Source organism: Microtus ochrogaster, chromosome 5 (genome assembly GCF_000317375.1).
Source record: "Microtus ochrogaster isolate Prairie Vole_2 chromosome 5, MicOch1.0, whole genome shotgun sequence".
Classification (NCBI taxonomy): Eukaryota; Metazoa; Chordata; class Mammalia; order Rodentia; family Cricetidae; genus Microtus; species Microtus ochrogaster.
Window position 1 is genome coordinate 38434400 of NC_022012.1, and position 6393 is coordinate 38440792.

Consider the following 6393-nt stretch of genomic DNA (forward strand, 5'->3'; position numbering starts at 1 on the left):
CAGAGATCCGCCTGCCTCTGCCTCCCGAGTGCTGGGATTAAAGGCGTGCGCCACCACCATCACCACCACCACCACCACCACCTCAGACTTCTATTAGCCTGGAGTGTTCTTCTCCTGGGTAGAGAGCTCATTGTTTCTCTGGTGGGTCACCTGCCTCAGGTAGAGTGGGTGTCCCTTTAAGTCCCCGAGAGAGATCATGGTGGTTACACAGCATTCACCAAATTACAGCCCTACAATTTTCTTTTTTTTTTTTTCAAAAGGTTCTACATTTTATTACTGGAGAAACCACTCCCAACTTAAACATAATCAAGTCTCCAGATTGAAAATGTTGAACTTCATCTTGTAGTTGAACACTCATCAAGGATCACGATTCATCATTAATTGTTTTGCCATTCATTGTTGACTCCTTACAGGCCCAGCTTCGTTCTCCTCCAGTGTCTTCTCTTGGAGTTGTACCTGATTTTGTTGCCAGTTTTCATCCGAATCCACTGAGGAATAGGACAATTTTGCTTTTGTTTCTTAACCAGGAACCGCTTGATTCTGAAAGTCTTGTGAGAAGACATGGCCAGAAGGCTAGGCGGGCAGGTGGCGCACGATGGCGAAGAAAAGGCGAAGAGCCAGCCCTACAATTTTCAAATTTAACTGTTTCTATTGATTTATTTGCTGTGCACTGGCGGGGTGTGTGTTGTTTTTGTTTTTTTCCCAACTGTTCTGGAACTAGCTCTTTAGACCAGGCTGGCCTCGAACTCACAGATTTACCTAACTCTGCTTCCCGAGTGCTGGGATTAAAGGCAAGCACCATCACTGTCTGGCAAATTGAGCTTTTCTTAATCTTTATATTTCATTTAATCAATCTTTCTTTCTGTTTTTATTTTCCAAATAGGCTCTCACTATGTAAACCGGCTGGCTTTGAACTCACAGAAATCTATCTACCTCTGGCTCCCAAATGCTGGGATACTGAGCATGCACCATCAAGCCCTACTTATCCTTTTACCCTTCAGGACTAGAGGTCAAACCAAGGACCTCGCACCTGTTAGGCAAATGCTCTGAGATGCCTCCCAGCCCTTCACCTTCACTTTTCATATAAAACTATCCAAACACCTGTGTGGAAGTTATGGGCTTGTTCCCTGCCATATCTGGGGGCTGGGGGTGGAGAAACAGGGCCCCCTCCTCCTCCTTTTCTTCCTCTCATGATTATGATGAGAATGGCTTGGAAAAGCAGAGTCTGAAGTCAGCTCCACAGGCATTACACGTGAGACCACTGGAGTGCACACAAGACCACACAATCAGAGACTCCTCTTTGTGAAGGATATGTACTTTCCCGACTATCTCAGGGGAAAACTATGGCTGACCCCTCCCAGGGGCGCTTTCTCGGTGCTGTGTTCCATGCACGGAGCTCAATTCTTTATACTCTCAGTCCCTTTCATCCCCCACGCAGCCTTTAAGTGTAATAATTCTATCACCACATTACAGACGTGGAAAGTGAGCTTCAGACAGCAGTAGGAAGCTGTCTGAGGAGTAAGATCTCGCTCAGGCACCGGGACCCAAAAGCACCATCAACACAGGAAGTGGGTGGTAAAGGTTGTCTTCGCTGGGAGCCAGTGCCCACGCATAGCTCTCTGTAGGTAACAGGTAGTCTGCAGGGAGGAAGCCGGTCCAGGTGCTGGGTAGGCATGTCAAGGTTACCGTAAGGTTACGGGCACCGTGTGTGTATCCGGGCACCTCAGCCTGGGGCAGACCAGGATTAGAGTCTGAGTCAGAAGCCTGGGTCAGGTGTTTGATAAGTACCAGAGACAAGATGAAACGGGGCAGCGTGTCTATTGTACATGTATCTATAGTTGTGATGACAATACACTCCGTGGTATCATGTCAAGCAACATGGCTAAGTCAAGTAGGATGGAGGGTGCGTGGGAAAGAGGCACGCAGCCTTCTCTCCCAGGAGAACTGTATGCGAATGGTGCTGGGTGAGCTGCGAGGCTGGGTGATTGCTGGAAAGATGTGACTATGACAGCGAAGGCCCAGAAGGATGGCCCGGAACTTCTGCTTTTCAGCAAGGGACAGCTTTGCCCAGTATTCTAATGTACACTAAATACCAAAGGAAGCATTCCTCAGACAGCGGTTCTCACACCCGATGACTCAGTAGCCCGGAGGGCTTGGTAAACACCGTGGCTGGGGCTAGCCGAGGGGCCGACTCTGGCAGTCTGGGTGGGCGTCCAAATCCAAGGGTTTAACATGCGTCCAACTGAACTATCGCCCGCCCCAGAGGGTCGGCACCCTGGACCACACAGGACCTCTGTGTTCACATACGCCGGTGGGTACGCTTGTTCTGACACTCCCAGTCCAACCCCACAGCGCTCTCAGCCTCGCCACGCAAAGGTCACTGCAGCTGAGACTTTTCTAGAACAAGGATAACACCTCCCACTACTAGCACAACCCAACAGTTTCTTTCCCCAGTACAAGCTCCCCCCCCCCCCCAGGGCCCACTCTGCTGCAGCTGAGATTTTTCACCCTGGTCCACAGACTTAGGCTGCCCCACACCTCTGGTCCTTCTCTGGCCTACCTTAGTCTCTATTGTATTCTGATGCCTGGGTATAGTCGTGTGCATGCCATGTACACACGTGGAGGTCAAAGGGCAACTTGTAGGAGTCAGTTCTTCCACCGTGTAGGCTCTGAGGACTGAGCTTAGCTTCTCAGGGTCGGCAGAAAGTACCTTTACCTGTTGAGTCATCTCATCCACCTTGTTTTGTATGTTTTTTTGTTCGTTCGTTGGTGTGGCAAGATCTCACACTTTTGTCCGTTGCTGGTCTGGCCTCAAACTCATGGCGTTCCTCCTGCTTCAGCTCCCCACCTGCTGAGGTTTTACAAGTGTGGGACGTGAGGCTTGGCTGCCGCGTCTGCTCTAACTGAAGGTTTAGTCTTTGCTAGTTATGTCGTGTATCCTGTTGCTTTGACTGTGTGACCCGTAGTCAGAAAGGGGTAGCTGTCACGCATGCATTTGTGTTGTAGGGTTGTCGTGACGACATGCTACGACCCAGAGCTGCTTGGGGGGTGGGGGGGATGTCTTTATTTGCTTTATGTATCCTGAGCTACACACAGTCCATTCGAGAGAAGTCAAGGCAAGAACTCAACCTGTGCTGGAACCTGGAGGCCAGAGCTAATGCGGAAGCCAGGAAGGAATGTTGCTCACTGGACTGACTGATCCTCATGGCTTGCTCAGCCTGCTTTTTTTTTTCTTTTTTTCTTTCTTTTTTTCCAAGACAGGGTTTCTCAGTGTAGCCCTGGCTGTCTTGAAACTCACCTGCCTCTGTGTCCCTAGTACTGGGATCAAAGTTGTGTGCCAGCACCGCCAGGCTACAGCCCAATTTTACGGAGAATTTTCCTCAGTTGAGATTCCTGCTTTTCAGATGACTCTAGCTTGTGTCAAGCTGATGTAAAACTAGCTAGCACAACATATAAGAAACATTATGCATAATACTTGGTACATATAAGATACTTATTCTTTCTTCCTTCATACTTCTTCCACCTTGCTCTTTTGCCTTTTATTATTTATTTATTTTGAGTCAGAGTTTTACTATGTAGCCCAGGCTGGCCTGGAACTCACTGTGTAGACCAGGCTAGACTCCAACTCACAGAATCCACCTGCCTCTGCTTCCTGAGCGCTGGGATTAAAGGCATATGCTATCATGAGCTATATTTTTCTTTTTTTTTAAAACATATTTATTTATTTATTATGTATACAATATTCTGTCTGTGTGTATGTCTGCAGGCCAGAAGAAGGCACCAGACCTCATTCCAGATGGTTGTGAGCCACCATGTGGTTGCCGGGAATTGAACTCAGGACCTTTGGAAGAGCAGGCAATGCTGTTAACCACTGAGCCATCTCTCCAGCCCTCTTTTTTTTCTTTAAAAATGAGGACCCCTCAACCAAATTTCTTTTATGGATTCACATAAAAGACACTATCCTTGGGGTTCAAAATTAGAAACACAACTTCTCTGTCTCTTGTTTGTAGTAGGTGACGTTTAATGCAGAGATGACTAACTGGTCACAGAGCAGAGAGTAAGCTCAGCCCTCAGTGGGGCAGCAAGGACAGCAGCAGCAACGGCACCTCCAAGGCTCGGGGAGCATCTCAGAAGAAAGTGTGGAAAGGATGTAAGATCTGGGGAATGGGGAACAGTGAAGTGAGATGCTGTCTTGGGCATGACATGGCTGTGACACTCATGAGCTCACTGAAGGAGGGCTGTCCATGACTGGGCCCATAGCATCCTGTCATGTAGGAAAGAGGGGCTCTGAAGCTCCCCCTCTCTGAGGAGCTATGGGCAGTTGATGGTTGTTGGGGAAGGAGGCGTTGTATTCCTCAGTGCTGACTCAGCCACTCCTAAATAACCCCTCATCCATGCTCATGTCAGTGTCCCAATTAAATGCGTTCACACACGTGTGCATGTAAAATGTACACACACGCTCACACATGTGTGCATGTACACAGAGACACACACAACATGAAAGCAGGAAAGAGACCTACTGGGAAGAAGAGGGGCCTTGGTGGGGGGAAGGGTGTAAGGGATGCTACTGGGGAAAATAAGATCAAAGCAGATTATATATGTCTGAAATTGTGAAAAAATAAAATTTGGAATAATACAGATGTATTATGTATCGGGAGACAGAAGCAGGTGGATCTCTGTGAGTTCTAGGATAGTCAGGACTACATAGAGAGAAATATAATTTGTATGAGTCTTTTTTTTCCCAAATAGAAGTCATCCATAGGTACAAATTGCTTTGTATACACACACACACACACACACACACACACACACACACACACACACAATTTTCAAATGGGGATTGGATCAGGCCTGGTAGCTCACATCAGTAATCCTAGAACTAAAGAGACAGAGGCAGAGGATTGCTGTAAGTAGTAGGTCAGCTTGGGCAGGAAGGGAGGTTAGCTAGGCTCTGAGGAAAGGCCTGGATGAGCAGAGGGCTCCAGAGGGTGGCACGCGTCTAAAGTGAGGGAACGGAGAGCGGCTAGGACGGGCTAAAGCAGGTCTAGGATTACGTACGGGAGAGGCCAGGAAGTGAGGAGGTGGGATCCAGAGGGCCTGAGGGTCTTGGGATCATAGAGGAGGCAACTGGGAACATGGCAGAGACTTTACTAATGAACCTCACAATGGCACTGGAATTCGGGGAGGTAAATTTGTGCAGCCTGACCTCCAAGATCCATTCATTCATCGCACATGACAAGCCAGATTCAACAGTCCCCCCAGATCAGTCGCCAGGGAGTCAAGGCAGCGAGTCCTTTGATAACCTGGCAGTTGACTATTCCTTGGCCTGACCATTCCAGGCACTGACCAGGTGCTAGGAAAGTAATGAGAAACACAGCCCCACTCGGTGTAGCCCCTGCGCTGCTAAGGAGAGGCACATTAAACACATAAACCATGCACTTAGCGCTGAGAGCAGCTCATAATATCACTGTAAAGGCCTATGTATTTCTGTGGAGAAAAAGGGCGGCGTGCTAAGAGAAGCAGCAACGTGAACTCAGTCTTCATAAACTAGTAACTGGACCGTGATCCTCCCAGATTAATATAGGGTTTTAATGCTCTCTCAGATTCATTGCCTCACAGAGGACCCCATCTCAGTCTATTAGGAAAGCCGTTTGGGAACTCTTAGCATATTTTCCTTAGGAAGGAAGCTCCAGAAGACCTAAGTCTATCCAGCTAGAAGATTCTCCTCTGGCTGGGATGTGGGCCTCTGCTCGGCTGAAGGAGGCAGCTAAATGACTGACTGACACTTCTTTTATTTGAGACAGTGTCTTACTACGTACAGCTCAAACTTGCCTTAATCTCCTGGTTCTCCAACCTTGGCCTCTCCTCAGTTCCGAGGTCGCATTTTGAGGCACCATGCCTGACCTGACTCCTGGGGATTTAAGAGAGATGGAAGGGTACAAACTCTGGCTTTCCCGTTTTTAGTCCTCAGAGCCTTCAGGTGAGGTTAGAGAGAGGCGCTGTGGTCACTGTCAGGGTGGTTAGAGGCTTGGGCCTTGGGTGAGCCCAGAGTAGGGCAGGGGGGCGAGGTGACCTGGAAGCAAAGGCAGGAAATGGCTGAAAGCAGCTTCCTGATGCGGTTGTCCTGCAGTGAAAGTGAGCCAGGTCCCAGGTGGAGGTGACAGGCCAGCGAAACTCCTCACCGCATTTCGGGAGCTGGTGAGGCGGCCCACCTGCCCTATCAGCACCTTGATCATGGCTCATGAGAGAGAGGTTTCCAAATGACTCGCTCCTGCTGCCCCAGGAAGGAAGTGCTCTGGGTTGCAAGTGGGGGCCCAGGCGTATGGGTCAGGCGTTTGAAAGTGAGTTAGTGATGACACAGCAGCAGGGGACAGGGTTGCTGACACAGTGAGA

The 6393-nt window shown here is 49.0% G+C and overlaps 1 pseudogene; it reads right to left on the reverse strand.

The window, feature by feature from the left end:
* Positions 1-236: 236 nt before the first annotated feature.
* On the reverse strand, positions 237-616 carry LOC101987469 (annotated as a pseudogene).
* Between the last annotated feature and the right edge of the window lie 5777 nt (positions 617-6393).